The 18,671-nt window shown below is 38.5% G+C and overlaps 1 non-coding gene across 1 annotated transcript; it reads left to right on the forward strand.

The window, feature by feature from the left end:
- Nucleotides 1-14,982: 14,982 nt before the first annotated feature.
- LOC145580348 (small nucleolar RNA R71) lies at nucleotides 14,983-15,089 on the forward strand. Its single transcript, XR_014099411.1, has one exon. It is a non-coding gene; the product is annotated as a small nucleolar RNA R71 (small nucleolar RNA).
- Nucleotides 15,090-18,671: the final 3,582 nt, after the last annotated feature.

Genomic DNA, 18,671 nt, shown 5'->3' on the forward strand with positions numbered 1-18,671 from the left:
ACATGTATCAAGTGGAGTGCACGAGAGCATCAACGACCGCACAAAAGAGAACTCCCCTGCTCTCAGGCGCGGGCACGCACGAGGGAGGAGCGGTCGCGCAAGGCTGTGGCACGACCGCGCAGGTGACAGGAGCGGCCGCGCAGCCTCCTTCTCCCTGTTTCGTACCCATTTTGTTGCGGCAGTGCATGATAAGGAGAGGCCGCACCATTTGGAATTCTTTTTGGATGTCTAACTAACTTCTCCTTTGTTAGTTTTACTATATATAGAATTTCTTCATTTTCTAGAGAGGGAGTTATTAGAGAATCAAGAGAGAATAGCTTAGAATTAGAATTTTAGAGAGAGAAGCTCTTCATTTTGGAAACTTTGTTCTTATATTTTAGAGAGAGAAACTTGGTATTTGATGATAGCTACATTTTGATCTTCATTCCTCTTTGATATTAATCAATGTTTTGTAAGACTCCTTTCCTTTTCAATGCAATTTTATGTTTGATTTTTGATATATTGTTGAATTTCTATTGTTTGTTTTATTTGATTGTTGATATTTGAATTAAAATGTTGATGATGAAATTTATGACTAGTTTTGTTATGCTTTTCAAATTTACAATGTGTAGTGAGTAGTTCCTTTGCTAGGGATGTGGTGAAGCATGTATGAGTGATAAACTATAGCTAGTTTGGGATTTTTGATTGATTTAATGATGTGATTAAATTCGTTGATGAAATTTGTGCGTGTGTTTGATTTGAAGAGGAGTAGCTAACCTTGATTATCAAGCAAGATTGCATAGTAGTTTTCAATGACACGAAAAATTGATTTGGAAGCTATTATTATCGATTGATCTTATTTTGTGATTTCCCTTTGAAGTCATTAGTAGAGACATCTAACTTGACCCTAAGAAATAGCTCTTTGAGTGATTTTGATTGCAAATATCGTTTTCTCTCGCATTGCTTGATTGATCAAATTCCCGACAAATTAGCAAGTTTATCGTGAGTGCATGTGGATCCAAAATTCCCTTTTGCTTTGATATTTGAATTCTATTTGTTAGCTTTGATTGAGTTGATTCGATAGCATAGCTTAGACCAACCCTATTGTTTTAAGACTTTGGAATAGCTTAGCTTGAGACCTTAGCAAATACCGCATTCCCTTGGGTTCGAGGACTTACCCCTATACTTAGGGTTGACTTAAGGTGTATACATTCCAAGAGTTTTGGTGTGTAATCTCTTTCACTTTACGTTATTTACATATTATTAAACTTGGTGATGACTCTCAAACCATAACATAATCAAATATTATAATTATCTAAACAATTAAACATTCCAATTTAATTCTTGAATAATTAGTGACCACATAATATTTAATGCTGAACCCTTTTTAAATCTACCTCGGTGTCAAAGACATCTTAAACGCATAATGCGCCAAAATTCTTATCCCTCGGTGTTGGAAACACCTTAAGTGCACTAAGGCACCAAAATATAATTTATTTCTCGTGTACATAGACACATAACTAGCTCTTTCCTCATGCTTATAGCATCAATAAAAATTATATGAACCATAATAAAATTCCCTTTTAGTATTCCAAACCAAATTAAACATTTAATTTAATTAAACATGCTCTCTATCATGCCAATAATAAAAGTGTGGTTCATATACAACATGCCAAAATAATATTTCCATTCAATAATCCATCACAAATAAATTCATGCTTCATATTTCAATCACCGACATCAACCAAATAATAAATTCCAATCAAAATCTATCATGATACTATTTGGAATCAATTATTCAAAGCCTACCATGTTCCTACATCACCAAATAAATACCAAGTACGCGAACGTACCTTGAATACGATCTTAAAATCGCCACGACGACTAAAAGAAATCACTCACTTGGAAGTCTCCTAAAATCTAAAATTATTACATGGCATTAAAATCTACTCCACACAAATTTCCAGCAATATGTACTCTTATTAAATCGCTCATAATTTAATTAAAACAAGCTGTAAATTAATTTAAAACCCATTACTTTAATCCCTATTAATGGGTAGTCAAAATTCCTTCAAGAAACTTAATTTTTAGCAAACTAACAAAATTTCCAGCAATATTAATTCATAAAAACTTGTTGTAATTATACTTTAAAACCCTCAAATTAAATATTTAAACCACCCTAAATCATATTCCTTCAATAATCAAATATTTACAAATCTAGGGTTTCAAATTTGGGGCTTGACGTAGGGAAAAGTAGGTCATTTTTACCCTTTCCTAGAGCCAAACAAAATTTATAAACACTCGACCAACCTAATACGAGTATATGGTAAGTCAAGGGTTGAACCCAAAGGAATGAGTAGGTGCAAGCTATAACCTAGGTCAAGCTACTTCGAAGATTGCAGAAAGATAGGGTTGGTAACTAAGGTATCAAGAAAGCTAGATAAATCGAAAAATTCAATATACTAAACACTAGGGATATATATATAGGTTCCACATGCAAGCTCAATGATTATGCTAATTGAAGGATCACTCAATCAATTCAAACATTACAAAGGACGAACAATAGTTACAATCAATGGAATTCAAGAGCTATCTCCTATAAGCCAAGCTAGGGTTCACTATGAATGGCTAACTAGGAAAATCACAATCAAATTCAATCAATTAAAGCAATTCTCAAATCAAGGGTTCATGTCATTGAAATTTGCAATGCAATATAGATTAATCTTATAGGTTGATCACTCCTAGTCTAATTAATCACATGCACAACTATGTCAACCAATTTAATTGCAACAATTCAATCAATCAAGGATCATCAACTAGCAAAAATCATCAATCAAGCATGCTTCCCCTTATCCCCAGAATCTAATCTACTCACTAATCATAGTGAAATTGAAAAACAAAACAAATTCAATCATAATCATATTCATTTCAAGTTTAATCAAGAAGGAATTCAATCACTCAAAAAATTTTAAAGCAAAGAATGAAATTCAAATCAAAACATTCAAGAATTAAAGGAAATTGCAATAAAAGTAAATTTAAAGGTAAGAATTCTCAAAAACTTTCATTGATGAGAAGAAGAAATCCAAGATCAAGTTGAAATCAAAGATCAAATCCAAATACAATCAAGTAATCTTAAGCTTCTCTCTCTACTTTCTCTCTCTACTAAATCTGGAAAATAAGTGTCTAGTACCAATTAATTCGTCCCCCCTAAAAAGGAAAAGTATAAGGGTATAAATAGAAGAAACGAGCGAAGGGGTGCGAGGCGCCTGGTGCGTGCGTACCACTAGGCCGCGCGCGCGCATTGGTGGGTCTGCGCGCACGCACCCCTCCTTGGTGCTCGTGGCCTTGCCTCCTTCGCTTGCTCGATCAATCTCCGCGCTCCCGAGCATCCCTATCATTGTTGCACTCGAGGCGATGCTCGTGAGAAGGGCAACTCCTTTATCTTCTAAGCACTTGAACGCCTCAAGCCAAAGCATTGCTTCCAAGGCCCTCGAGCTTGCGGAGCTAGCTTGAATTGCATATTTGGAATCCCGAACTTAGCTCCATCAACTTTCTTGAATGCGCTCGAGCTTTCTCCTTGGTGATCAAACCTTGGGAAACTCAACACTCCGACAAAACAAGTCAAGGAAACAAAGAAGCGAGAGAAATAGTCGAGAAATGAACAAAATGACGAGAAAACCATTAAAAACATGCATTTCTCTAAACTTACACACAAATACGCAAAGCAAGCATTATTATGTAATAACACGGCAAAAAGGACTAAAATTGAGAGTAAAACTAAAAAGAAAATCTAGCCTAAGAGTTCCATAAATGACACTCATCAAATTCCCCCAAGCTAGACTTTTGCTCGTCCTCGAGCAAAACAAAAATCAAACTTAAAGGAAATGATGACATTATTTAGGTAAGCAAGAAACAAGAAAGACTAGAGAATAGAAGAATGTACACTAACTCACTTTCGTAGGAATCATGGTCAATTTTAGCAACTAAAGACAAGCCATTTAAACCCCTAGATCGCCCTAGAGGAGGAGTGATGCTCTCGTAAAGGTTTCCTAAGAGATTAACCCATAACTCTTTATTAAAAGGAGGCAAAGCATAAGAGGAGAAAAGAGAAAATTAAAACCTTGAAAAGAAAAGAGGTGCTTATACAATGGACTCTTGCACATGGTCAAAACACGAAAGGATATCAAACTTTCTAAAACAACAATGGTAAGCACGTTCTAAGATATCAAGGGTTGATTGAAACATAGGACATGCTAAGTATAGAGAACTACCAAAATGCAATTCACCTTCATCTAAAAACAATTTTAGCACATTTTTCCAATTGGCTTCAAATCTTCTTTTAGCAAACATCTCTATAGTTCCTCGAAGGAACCGGAAAAACAATAGAATTGAGGTTTTCTCGACATCTTGACTTTGCATCCCCTCTCCTTACTCTTTAACTCATAATGCCCTCCCTCGGTATATGACTCAACCATTAGATTAAAAGGGCTTTTCCAAAGGTTGTAACGTAATGGCAAAAGGTTGGGGGTAGGCTTAAAATTTAGAATTTACCTAAGTTGTGAAGCAAAGATTGGCCAAATCTCAACACCAAAACAAAGTAGTCACCAAAACAAAAACAAACTAACACCCTCAAGCTTATTCAAAGCTATAACCACAATCATATTTACAAAAAGCGTAAGACGCTTCCCCCCAAGCTAGAACAAAGCATTGTCCTCAATGCTTAAAATAGGGAGAAACATTTACATCAAAATGTTTTTGAACTTTTTCATTTCTTAACTTTTTTTTTTCAATTTTTGCCAAATCCTTTTGAATTTGATTTACTTTTTCTCATTTTTGCAATTTTTCATTTTTCACTTCATTCATTGTCTTCGCCTCTTTTAACTATGGACGGCTTTTTCATTTATTCACTTGCCATTATTCACAAGATATACAAAACACAAGCTTGCTTACAAATAAGAACCAATATCCAAACTCATATATCACAATCTCCAAGAACATGAACAATTGCTTCATAAAAACCAAAAATAGAACAAAAAGAAAGAAAAGGCTCAAAGTTCTAAAGATGTGGCTTGAAAATAAGGGAAAAGGCTCAAATGGTTAGCAAGTAGGCAAATGTAATCCCAAAAACTAAAAATATAGAAGAGTAACCTAGAAAAGAAAAATTACCACCCCGAAAAGATGCCTTTGTCCTCCCTAGATGGTTCGGTCTCGTGTTTGAGAATTATGAGTCAAGATTCAAGATTAGGTCCGCAATAGTCAAGGATCCATGCCGCTCATGTAAGTGATTGTAGAAGGCGTGAAAAACAATGAAACCTCACAAGGATGTGGCAAAAACTCACTAAAAGCTTCAAATTCACCAAAGAGGAACGATTGCGAGTTTTCAAAAACAAAAAAAATCGGCTTCAAGGTCCCAATAGTTCTTTAAACGACTACGTTAGCATACTCTATCCTAGAATCAACTAAAGATACTCCCAAACCGTGCAAACCATTTATGTTAGGAAGAATGATAGCCAATGTGCAAGTCCAAGTGGTATTAAGTCCAAAGCAAAAGCAAAATCATGAAGAAAGAAAAGCAATGCCTCAAAAACATTTTATTTTTACTTACAAAACCTCCTTTTTTTTATGTATAAAATCAAAATGTATGAAAGCAAAGTGTAAAAAGGAAAGTAGAAGAAAATAGAAAAAGGAAACAAAAAGAAAAAGAAAAACCATAAGAAAATAGAAAATGAGGAAAACGAAATAAAATGAAAAATAGAAAAGCAAAGGAGAAGTAGAAATGCAACAAGGAAGTAATGCTAACAACATAAGTCCCAATGGACAAACAAGTGAACATTCGGCTACAACGCCAATGTTCCCAAACACACTAAGGTGTTAGAAAGCAAACATCCTCGAACCGTTCAACTTCTCCTAATCTAAACCTAAACTAAGCATCCAAGAGAAGAAAATAAAAAGAAAATCAGAAGGATCTCACCAGGCGTCGAAGCTATGCTACATTAAACAAAGTGAAAGAGCACCTTAATGAAGCATCAATATCCAAAGCATAAGCGACGAAGCAAGGTGAGAAGGAATATAGACTATATACAAAGAAAATTGTTAGTAACTTCAATACAAAAGAAAAGAAAATTATAAAAGAGAAACTTTATGCTAATAATGAAAAAGTAATATATGATAGTATCAGGAATAGGGTCAAGTAACAAAATTAGGAAACAGAATCATCAGATAGAAGCAGAGTCAGAAAATAAGATATTAAACAATCATCATCAGGAATCATAATCATAGAGAAACAAGAGATACACAGCAGACAGCGATCAGTGAAACAAACAACAAAACCAAGAACTAGACAGAGAAATCATCATAAGTACAGCATCATCATCATCATCAGCGAAGCAAGAGAGACACAGAGATCAATACCAGAAGCAAAAGAGTCCAAAAGTGAACTACAAAAGCGAGGAGGGAAATAGTGAAGCACACAAACAACATAAATCACCCCTAAGCTCAGAATGAACTACCCCTAAAACACTAAACCTAATAACACATAGGCAAAAGAGAACATCATATAAAGCACATAAGAAAAGGGGGGGTAGCCACAATAGTCTCACTCCGCACTATGGTAAGGGGTAGAATGAGAACTCCCCTCACCGGTCTCTAAGACATGAACCGAGCTAGCCATTTCACTCACCTCTATAGGAGCTTTCCCCTTTAACCTCCCCTCCCTCCTAGCACGGTCTATCTTAAAGAAATGAGACCAATCATCTAAAACCGGCTCTCCCGATAATCCCCACCTACCAAAAGTCTCGGGGTTCGGGAAAGGCATAGGGTTCGCGGGATCATATGTATAATCGCATCAACCGGGCCGCTTATAGTCGTAAGTGGCCGGGGTGGTGCCTATGATAGCACTTGGAGGGATATGAGGACCCTCCCAATAGGGGTAACAAGGCCTAAGACCCACGGTAGGGTCAAAGGGTTCCCATTGAGGGATAGGTCCTTGTTGGATCGGGAGGTATGGGTAGTTCCAGTAAGGTTCAATCTCCCCCTCCTCACATGGTAGTCATACAATTGATTAAGCATGAAAATCATAGCCAAGAGAAGAATCACGCCCCAAAGGCATCGAAAACAAGACATTAGTGATGGAATCTAACTTGGCATGAATAGTAGATAAATCAAATGTAAAAGAAGAAGTAGAAGGAGGGATAGGAGTACCTCCCCGTTCAACCGGGGGTAGAGCTTGGAAATCCGTCGAGAGAGCATCATTGGAGGCGGTTCTTGTATGACTAGTCTTCTTCCGAAGAGAGGGGTCGATGTTGCATCTTTGAGGTCTCCAAGTCAAAGAATCCGTCTTTATCTTACGGTTTGTAGCCTCCTTACTCGGAATCAAGAACCAATCCTTTACTCAGGACACCTTCCATATGAAAATATTTATGCTTCTTGGTACGATCAAGGAACTTTTGGTTGACAAGGGCATAAACATTGAGGAAATGAGAAGGTGTCCTCTCCCGAGGGTCGACTATCGGAGGGAGCTCGCATAGCAAATCTTTATATGAATCATTGAGGCAAAGAGCGAGGATAGAGATCATGCCTCCAATTTGGATGCTCCCCGAAAGCGAAACACCATCTCGAATGTCTAGAAATCGGTTGATCAAATGTTGAGTGAAATCTACAAGCTCGATCTCATGCGACTCTTAGTCGGCAATCCATAGCCAACAAAGCTCCTCACGGGAAATAGCTCCCAAAGAGTCTTTAGAGCATAGGGCATAGGTGAGAATACGATTAAAGTATCTTATAGCCGGATGAACGATCGATGCGGACTTGAAAGTTTGAGGCTCATATTTCCTTTCATCGGAGATACGCCGCCACCACTTGAGTTCATCATATCCATGATCGCTAGTCATTTTACCATTGGCCGGATAGACAAGATGGTCTTCATCGACGGCCCAAGGAAATCGGAAGTAGGAACAAAGTTGTGACTCCGACAACCGATGATCATTGTTGAAAAGTTGAAAGGTCAAAGTTCTTGAAGAGTCACCACTTGACTTTCGGACCACTTCAAGGGATGATAGAAACTCATACGTCACCCTAGCATAGGTAGGGGCACTCAAATCCAAGAACTCTAAGAGACCGAGGTTCTTGGCTAGGTAGCGAACGTCATCATCAATTCCAAGTAGCTTGGTTGTTGTTTTATCGTAGAATCTTGTTGACTTGAGCTTCCGCTTGGATAGTTTCTTGAACCGATCCCAATGTAATTCCTTAGAGAATTCAATGTCATATGTCTCTACCATCTCGGGGGGAGGTGGAACAACGTGCCTAGCTTTGCTTAAACTTGTTCTAGCACGTTTCTTATGACGGATAGGGGCCATCTACAAGAAACAAAGAAATTCATGAGCAATTCATTTACAATTATCATTGTTCAAGAATATTCAAAAGAAATTGCTCTAAAGTCAAGCATAAACATTATTTATTCAAAAATGAAACAAGAAATGGTCACACATGAACTATGCCATGAATATTGAGACATAAGCTTAAAGCAACTAGTCATGAAGTAAAGGCAAAATTGGACACAAAAGACCAAATCATGAATCATTATGAGCAAATTAATCCCAAAACATTGAATTATCAAAGAAATGAAGCTATCATATAGAATACCCATGAGAGAGAGAATGACCAACTATGGTGAATCAAGGATTCAAGCAAGGCATACAAATTCATCATGAAAAAGTTTCAATATAACATCCAATAACATCATTCAAAACAAATTACAATCTAAGAGAATCAACAATGGGGTTCTACCATGAAAGCAAAAACAAGGGTTTCAAGCTTCAAAAATGAGGAAGAAGATGACTAGAAAGTGAGAAATTATACCTCAATGAAGCTTTGAATTACTTGCAAATTGCACAATTTGAAGAATATAGACCAAGTAGAACACCTAAAGTCAAGTTTCAAACACCAAAACAAAATTCCAAAATTCGAAATTTAGCTCAAATTTTCGAATTTGAATTCGAAAATTTCTGAGTTTTTTATTTGCTTTGTTTTGTTTTTGAAAAGATTTGAGTATAGTTTAATGTAATTTGTGAAGAAATGATATTAGGAATGGTGTATTTGAGTAAATTAGCAAAGGTTTGGAAAGGGATGAATAAGGGGGAATTCAGGGGTAGAGAAAATGGAGTGAAAAGGGGTGAACTAGAGAGAAGAGGGCACGAAATAGGGGGCGTTGCTGCTGTCGCTGGTGCGTGCGCACAGCTGGGTTGGTACGTGCGCACCAGCTACGGCAGGGGGGTTGGGCTTGCTGCTCGGAATTGCGCAACAAAGCGATTAACGCTGACCTACCTGGTGCATGCGCACAGCCAGGTGGTGCGTGCGCACCAGGTAGCGTCATGGGGGGGCTGAGCTTACTTGAGACGCACCAAAACGAAGCCAAAAATTCTGACCCTCTTGGTGCGTGCACGCAGGGAGGGTGGTGCGTGCGCACCAGGGGGGTATGGAGGGGGTTCAAAAATCTGTCAAATTTCATCAAAATGAGCTTAAATTCCTGACCCCTTTGGTGCGCGCGCGCAACCTATGATGCGTGCGCATCAAATAAGAAAATTTTGCGCATGAACATACTCTCGTGTACAAGCGCCATGATCAAGTGCTTAAAAATCACACACAAAAAATAGTTTGAAAATCACTCGATCATAAATAAAAAATCATGAAAACTCAAACACGAGAGCATGTAACCCTACAAACTCCTTCACCTAAGCTTAACCAAACCTCATGAAACCTTGAATTAACAGCGAAATTGTTGGAAATTTTCATCAATCCAATCTCATGGCACCTAAAATCAAGAAAACAAAGAAGAATAAGAAAAGTTCTCAAAGATAAAAGAAATATAGAGCATTGAAAAATCAAAAGAAAAGGGTTAGAAAACCGGGTTGCCCCCCGGGAAGCGCTTGTTTAACGTCATAGCTCGATGTTCTCCACCTATTAAGGTGGTTGTCGGAGAAGCAATATGTGAATAAGGCCAACAAAAGCACCATCGAAATACTTCTTGAGTCGATGGCCATTGACCTTAAACGGAGACGAAGAATCCATCATTGAAACCTCTACAACACCACTAGGAAAGACATTCTTAACCAAGTAAGGACCGCTCCATCTTGACATGAGCTTTCCGGGAAACAACTTCATTTTCGAATTGTAGAGAAGAACTTTATCACCAACACAAAACTCTTTCCTCTCAATAAACTAATCATGAGTTTCCTTGGAACGAGCTTTGTAAATACTAGCACAATCATAGGCATCAAATCGAAGCTCCTCTAGCTCATGAAGATCTAACCACCTTTTCTCCCCTGCACTTGCCAAATCGAAGTTCATCTTCTAGATTGCCCACAAAACACGGTGTTCGAGTTCTACCGGGAGATGACATGATTTGCCATAGACTAGGCGGTATGGAGTGGTACCTATAGGTGTCTTGAAAGCCGTTCTATAAGCCCAAAGAGCATCATCTAACTTGTCCGACCAATCTTTCCTATTTCTTGCAACCGTCTTTTCAAGGATTAACTTGATTTGACGATTAGAAACATCAACTTAGCTGCTTGTTTGAGGATGATATGGAAGGCCAAATCGTTGATGAACTTCATGCTTTCGCAACATCTTTTGGGAGGCATTGTGAATAGAATGAGAACCATTATCGCTTATCACCGCCTTTGGTACACCAAACCTTGGAAAAATGACCTTCTTGAACAACTTCATTACCACCTTGTGGTCATTAGTTGGGGAAGCAATGGCCTCAACCCATTTAGACACATAATCCACCACCACAAGAATATATTGATTTCCAAAAGATGAGGGAAATGGTCCCATAAAATCAATTCCCCAAACATCAAATACCTCCAATTCAAGAATAGGTTGTTGAGGCATCTTATTTCGCTTGGAGATATTCCCAACTCATTGACAACAGTCATATGTCTTAACAAAACCCCATGAATCCTTGAAGAGATGTGGCCACCATAAACCACTTTAAAGAATCTTGGTGGCGGTTTTAAAAACACCCATATGGCCACCACTCAGATCCGAGTGGCACATCTTCAGAACATTAGGCACCTCTTCATTTGGAACACAACACCTAAGTAAGCCATCGACTCCTCACTTGTACAAGATGGGATCATCCCACACATAGTGTCTTGCCTCTCTCTTGAGCTTCTTTTGTTGATTCTTAGAAAAGGAAGGTGGAAACTCCCCACATGCAAGAAAGTTCACTAAGTCGGCGAACCATGGGAGCTCCTTTGCCTCAATAGCATATAAGAAGTCATCAAGCATCCTATCCTCAATTGGAGAACCATCATCATGAATTTGAGAATCTTCAAGACGAGAAAGATAATCCGCCACAACATTTTCTGCTCCACTCTTATCCCTAATCTCAATATCAAAAGTTTGAAGTTCAAGCACCCACCGGATCAACCTAGGCTAGGATTCTTTCTTGGCAAAAAGGTACTTGAGAGCCGCATGATCCGTGAAGACAATGGTCTTAGAACCTAACAAATAACAATGGAACTTTTCAAAAGCATGAACAATAGCCAAAAACTCCTTTTCCATTATGGTGTAGTTCCTTTGAGCACCATTTAGAGTCTTGGACATATAATAGATCACATGTAGCTTCTTTTCCACTCTTTGACCTAAGACACCTCCAATTGCCGAATCACTCGCATCGCACATCAACTCAAAAGGTAAATCCCATCTTGGGGCTTGAACAATAAGAGTAGAGATTAGAGCTTTCTTCAATTTATTGAATGCCTCCAAACACTTATCATTAAATACAAACTCGGCGTCCTTTTGAAGAAGATCATTGAAGGGCCTTTGCAATAAGCGAGAAATCCTTGATGAATCTTCTATAAAACCCGGCATGTCCTAAGAAAGATCTCACTCCTTTCACATTAACGAGGTGGAAGCTTCTCAATAACCTCAATTTTTGCTTTGTCCACCTCTATCCCTTTGCGAGAAATCTTATGGCCAAGGACTATGCCTTCCTCCACCATAAAGTGACATTTCTCCCAATTTAAGACCAAGTTCACCTTCTCACACCTTGCCAAACATTTCTCAAGGTTTTCCAAACATGCCTCAAATGAAACACCGCCCACGGAGAAGTCATCCATAAACACTTCCATTTCCTCCTCTAACATATCTCCAAATATACTCATCATGCATCTTTGAAATGTTGCGGGAGCATTACAAAGGCCAAACGGCATTCTCCTATAAGCAAACTTACCATATGGACAAGTGAAGGTTGTTTTCTCTTGGTCATCCGGGTGGATAGGGATTTGGAAAAATCCCGAATAACCATCAAGAAAACAATAGAACTTGTGCCTCGTTAGTGTCTCAACATTTGATCAATGAAAGGAAGGGGGAAGTGATCTTTCTTGGTGGATGTGTTTAAACGTCTATAGTCTATACACATCCTCCATCCCGTGACTGTCCTCGTCGGAATCAGCTCACTTTTCTCATTCTCGACGACGGTCATGCCTCCCTTCTTTGGGACAACATGAACGGAGGAGACCCACCTAGAACTCGAGATGGGGAATATAATTCCCGCATCCAAAAGTTTGGTGATCTCCTTTTTCACTACCTCTCCCATTTAGGGGTGTAGCTTTCGTTGCCTCTCAATAGAAGGTAGAGTACCCTCCTCAAAGGTTATGTGATGTGTACATAAAGCGGGGCTTATACCTTTGAGGTCATCAATGGTATAACCCAAAGCACCTTATTGCTTTCTCAAAACATCACACAACTCTTGAGCTTGGCGCTCACTCAAAGAAGAACTAACAATCACGGGATAGGTGGAGTTGGGTCCCAAGAATTCATACCTAAGGTGTGATGGAATAGGTTTGAGCTCAACCATTGGCACACCTTTACCTTCCTTTGATGTAACCACTTGCAACGCTTCTTAGTAGAAATGCTCATACACATTTTCTCTTCAACATCCTCAAGGCTTCCATTGAGCACATCTTCATATAAAGCCATCTCCTTGCTAGGAGTACCTATCTTTTCCTTATTCAACAAAACATTCTCAAGAGCATCGTTAGAAGTGAGAAATTGCTCATGCATGGAAGACACAACATGATCAAGAGAATCAATCAACATGCAATTTTCTAGAGAAGAACTTGGATACTTCATACTATCATTCAAGTCAAATTCTATCACCTCATCCCCTACTTCGAGTGAAATTTTAGCACTTTTCACATCTATCAAAGCACCCAAAGTAGCAAGGAATGATCTCCCTAGAATGATAGGAATGTTAGCATCTTCGTCCATCTCCAGCACCACAAAATCCACCGGAATAACAAATTTCCCAACCCTCAAAGGGACATCCTCTACTTACCCTTAGGAAACTTAATTGACCTATCGGCCAATTGCAAAGTGATGTTAGTAGGTAAGAGTTCCCCTAGATCAAGTTTTTGGTACACCGAATATGGCATAAGGCTAACACTAGCTCCTAGGTCACACAAGGCGTTCTCGATTTGCATTTTTTAAATGGCACAAGGGATGGAAAAGTTTTCGGGATCTTTTAGCTTAGGTGGCATCTTGTTCATTATGATTGCACTACAATTCTCGGTCAAGTTCACTGTCTCTACACCATCACAAGTCCTCCTACCACTCAAAATGTCTTTGAGGAATTTTGCATAGTTGGGCATTTGGGTGACAACTTCGGTAAATGGTAGAGAAAGGTGAAGTTACTTGAGCATGTCAATAAATCTTCCAAATTGTTCATGTAACTTGTGTCTCATGAATTTTTGTGGATAAGGAAGCTTGGGTTTCACAATTTCTTTCTCCACTCTCACCTCACTAGGCTTCTCAATCTCAATCTCACTCAAAGATGCACCATCTCTCTCATCTTCTACCAGAACCTCTTTTGTGGCCTCCTTGGTCTCACTCTTCCTAGGCAAAATCTCCTCAAGAACCTTACCACTCCTTGTGACAATAGCATTGACCGTTCTCTTGGGATCTAGGCCTTGGGAAGGTAAAGAATAAGGACTAATGGTCTTTCAAAGCATTAGCAAGTTGAGAAATTTGGTTTTCAAGCATCTTATTATGAGTCATCATTTCATTAAATTTCTTGTCACTTACGGCCATGAAAGTGCTCAACAACTTTGTTTGATTTTCAATGATTTCTTCCAAATTGGTTCGATGAGAAGAAGAAGAGGATTGAACATAGGAATTATCATTTTGGGTCTTTGGAGCAAAACCGGGTGTGGGACCCCTTTGAGAATTATTTTGAAAATTTCCCCTATTTTGATTGTTCTAATTACCTCTACCTTGATTATGGTTATCATAACCTTGGTTATGATTACCATAATTTTTGTTATGATTTTGGCTACTATAACCTTGATTGTTATAGTTACCTTGGGAATTTCGGTTCCCATGGTTCCTATTACCACCACCTTGATTGTAGTTGTCAAAATTGTCATGGTTGTTGTAATTCCTATTCCATTGACCTCTTTGATTCTCAAACCTAGAATCATTATTATTTGACACACAGTTCACATGCTCATTCACATTTCCATCTTGATCATCACAAACATCCATACATACATGAGGGCAATTAGAAACATCATGAGCATACAACCCACAATCATCACAAAACAGGCATCCACTAGGCATGTTACTAGAACAGGGAGGGGGTTGAGAATTAGAAGACATACCTCTCCCCTTAGATTGGGAGGGAAGACTTGAAACTTAGTAGGTAGCACTTTCCAAGTTCGCCTTGATAGCGGACATCTCCTTCCCCAAGTTTGTCATTTGTGAGGATAGATTGTTGATTGCATTTAGATGATCGACCGAGTACACCAAAGAGCTACTCTTGCTAGTGACTCTCTTTCTCCATCTTGCCAATCTCTATAGTACCTCACTACGTCTTCAATTATGTCTACCACTTCCTCTTCCGTTTTGTTCATGATGGGACCTCCGACTCCTCCATCTAAGCATGATTTTCCTTGGGGACTAAGGCCTCCATAGAAAATTTGAATAATTTAGTACGTAAGAATTCCGTGGTGAGGACATTCTCTTTGATACTCTTTATATCTCTCCCATGCTTCATAGAGACTCTCACTAGGCTTTTGCTTGAAACCTTGAATCAAAGCTCTAACCTCCGCTGTTTTCTTTTGTGGATAGAAACGGGATAGAAACTCCTTGGTCACTTCATCCCATGTCCTTAAAGAATTCGGCTTGACTTCCTTGTCTAGCCGTTCCAAGGCACGCCCTATGAGTGAAAAGGGAAAAAGCTTAAGGCGGATGAATTCTTGGGAAATCCCATTCACCTTGATAGTATTGCAATATTTTTCAAACTCCTTGAGATGATTTAGCGGGCTTTCATGCTTGGCCCCACTAAATTTTCGCCTCTCTATCAAAGTGATCATTGCCGGTCTTATTTCAAAGTCATTTGTCGGTGTTGAAGGTGGAGCAATCCCACTCTCAAATCTATATGCACCAGGAATCCCCAATTCTTTCAACGCCGCCCTTGGATTTTCTCCCATTCTTGCTTGTTCCTCTTGTTGTGGTTCTTCTTCACTTGAAATGCTAGGGCTCAAAGATCTTCTAGCACACCTTAACCTTGCAATAGTTCTCTCAATTTCCGGATCAAGTGGCACTAGTGAACCACCACGTTCTCTATGCATAAAATCTCAAAAGAAATGGTTAGTAGCACGGCTACAAGTGTAGCCTAAAAGAAAATCTTTTTTGTATTTTCAATTAAAGATGTAATAGACTCAACAATTATAACAAAGCACCAATATCACTCCCCGACAATGGCGCCATTTTTGACATAGGGAAAAGTAGGTCATTTTCTACCCTTTCCTAGAACCAAACAAAATTTATAAACACTCGACCAACCTAATACGAGTATATGGTAAGTCAAGGGTCGAACCCAAAGGAATGAGTAGGTGCAAGCTATAGCCTAGGTCAAGCTACTTCAAAGATTGCATAGAGATAGGGTTGGTAACTAAGGTATCGAGAAAGCTAGATAAATTGAAAAATTCAATATACTAAATACTAGGGATATAGGTTCCACATGCAAGCTCAATGATTATGCTAATTAAAGGATCACTCAATCAATTCAAACATTGCAAAGAACAAACAATAGTTGCAATCAATGGAATTCAAGAGCTATCTCCTATAAGCCAAGCTAGGGTTCACTATGAATGGCTAACTAGGAAAATCACAATCAAATTCAATCAATTAAAGCAATTCTCAAATCAAGGGTTCATGTCATTGAAACATGCACAACTATGTCAACCAATTTAATTGCAGCAATTCAATCAATCAAGGATCATCAACTAGCAAAAATCATCAATCAAGCATGCTTCCCCTTCTCCCTAGCAACTAATCTACTCACTAATCATGGTGAAATTAAAAAACAAAACAAATTCAATCACAATCATATTCATTTCAAGTTTAATCAAGAAGGAATTCAATCACTCAACAAATTCTAATGCAATGAATGAAATTCAAATCAAAACATTCAAGAATTAAAGGAAATTGCAATAAAAGTAAATTCAAAGGTAAGAATTCTCACAAACTTTCATTGATGAGAAGAAGAAATTCAAGATCAAGTTGAAATCAAAGATCAAATTCAAGTACAATCAAGTAATCTTAAGCTTCTCTCTCTACTAAATCTGAAAAATAAGTGTCTAGTACCAATTAAGTCGTCCCCCCTAAAAAGGAAAAGTTTAAGGGTATAAATAGAAGAAATGAGCGAAGGGGGGCGGAGCGCCTAGTGCGTGCGCACCACCAGGCCGCGCGCGCACAGGTGGTTCCACGCGCACGCACCCCCTGTGTCGCGCGTGCGCACCCCTGCTTGGTGCTCGTGGCCTTGCCTCCTTCGCTTGCTCGATCAATCTCCACGCTCCTGAGCATCCCTATCATTGGTGCACTCGAGGCGATGCTCGTGAGAAGGGCAGCTCCTTTATCTTCTAAGCACTTGAATGCCTCAAGCCAAAGCATTTCTTCCAAGGCCCTCGAGCTTGCGAAGCTAGCTTAAATTGCATATTTGGAATCCCGAACTTAGCTCCATCAACTTTCTTGAACGCGCTCGAGCTTTCTCCTTGGTGATCAAACCTCGAGAAACTTAACACTCCTATAAAACAAGTCAAGGAAACAAATAAGCAAGAGAAATAGTCGAGAAATGAACAAACTGACAAGAAAACCATTAAAAAGATGCATTTCTCTAAAATTACGCGCAAATATGCAAAGCAAGCATTATTATGTAAAAACACGGCAAAAAGGACTAAAAACGAGAGTAAAACTATAAAGAAAACCTAGCCTAAGAGTACCATAAATGACACTAATCAGGGCTTTTTAATTAAAAGGAAATTTTCACTTTTGCTACCACTCAAACACCCCTTCTTAACTTTTGCTACCCATCTAAAATTTTATTTTATTTTGCTATCACCAAAAAGCAAAAAACATATATTTTGCTACCACTTAACAGAAATGGTTACTATTTCCGTTAGTGAGGTCCAACCACCATCCAGCTACCTTCTAACCACCTCTCCCTCCTTCCATCCACCCTCACACCAACAATCAACCACCAATCACCACCCAATCACGCGCACAATACCTCCTTGTCTCACCACCACGCACAACACCTCCCTCCACCGTCACTTCCATCACCACCATCAAGCAACCAATCCGTCGTTAATAAGCTTGTAATTGGTGGTGGCTGGGGCTGCAATTCGTCGGTGGTGGCTGGGGCTTCAATCTAGCGGCAGTCGGTATAAAGGGGTGGCTGACGGGGGCTTATAATGGCTGGATTTTTTAATTCTTTTAAAAAAAATTTTAATAAATTAAATTATTATTTAATTAGACAATAGGTCCCACTTAATAGAAATCCTAACGGATTCTATTAAGTGGTAGAAAAAGCTATATGATGGAACTTTTAGTGGTAGCAAGATAAAACAAAATTTTAGATGTGTAGCAAAAGTGAATTACGGGTGTTTGAGTGCTAGTAAAAGTGAAAATTTCCTAATTAACATTAAATCTGAAAATTAATTTGCATCATACTTATAATCAAACATCATAAAATCATCACAAAACCCACAATTAATAATTAGATTTAGGATTAAACAAAGAAATAAAAAAAAAAAGAATATTTTTTTTATTAGACAGCCGCAAGCAGCAGCCACCATGGCGCCGCGGCTGGGCTGCTGTCGCACCCTACCGGTTCCGCTGCGGCTGCTGGCGCTTACGCTGGTGGCTGTGGTGGCGACCGGTGGTGCGTGGTGGTGATCCGGCTGTGCAAAACAAAAGGGGAAAAGGAAAGGAAGAAAAAGAAAAGGAAAATAAAGGAGAAGGGAGAAAAATTTACCTTGCGTATTCTCCACTTCGGGCAAAGTTTAATTTGCCCATGTGTTGAATATTTATACCCCTTTCTCTAGAAATCCTTTCTTACCTTAATTTTCTTTTCTATCCTTACTAATCCCTTTCCTAATAAAACATAACTTTTATAAAGTTTTCCTTTTATAAAACTATCCTAAAATACTTTTAAATAAAACTTTCCTTTTATAAAATATTTCCAAACTTATTTAAAATAAATAATTAAAATTCCATAAATAATTCATTTTAAATTATTTAAATACTTCACAAAATACTTATTTAAAATAAAATACGTATAAAAATATGGGGTAGTACAGTCGTACTTAGATGGATTTTGAGAAATCATCAGCTAATTGACAGTC

Source organism: Chenopodium album, chromosome 14, assembly GCF_948465745.1.
Source record: "Chenopodium album chromosome 14, dcCheAlbu1.1, whole genome shotgun sequence".
NCBI classification, from domain to species: domain Eukaryota; kingdom Viridiplantae; phylum Streptophyta; class Magnoliopsida; order Caryophyllales; family Amaranthaceae; genus Chenopodium; species Chenopodium album.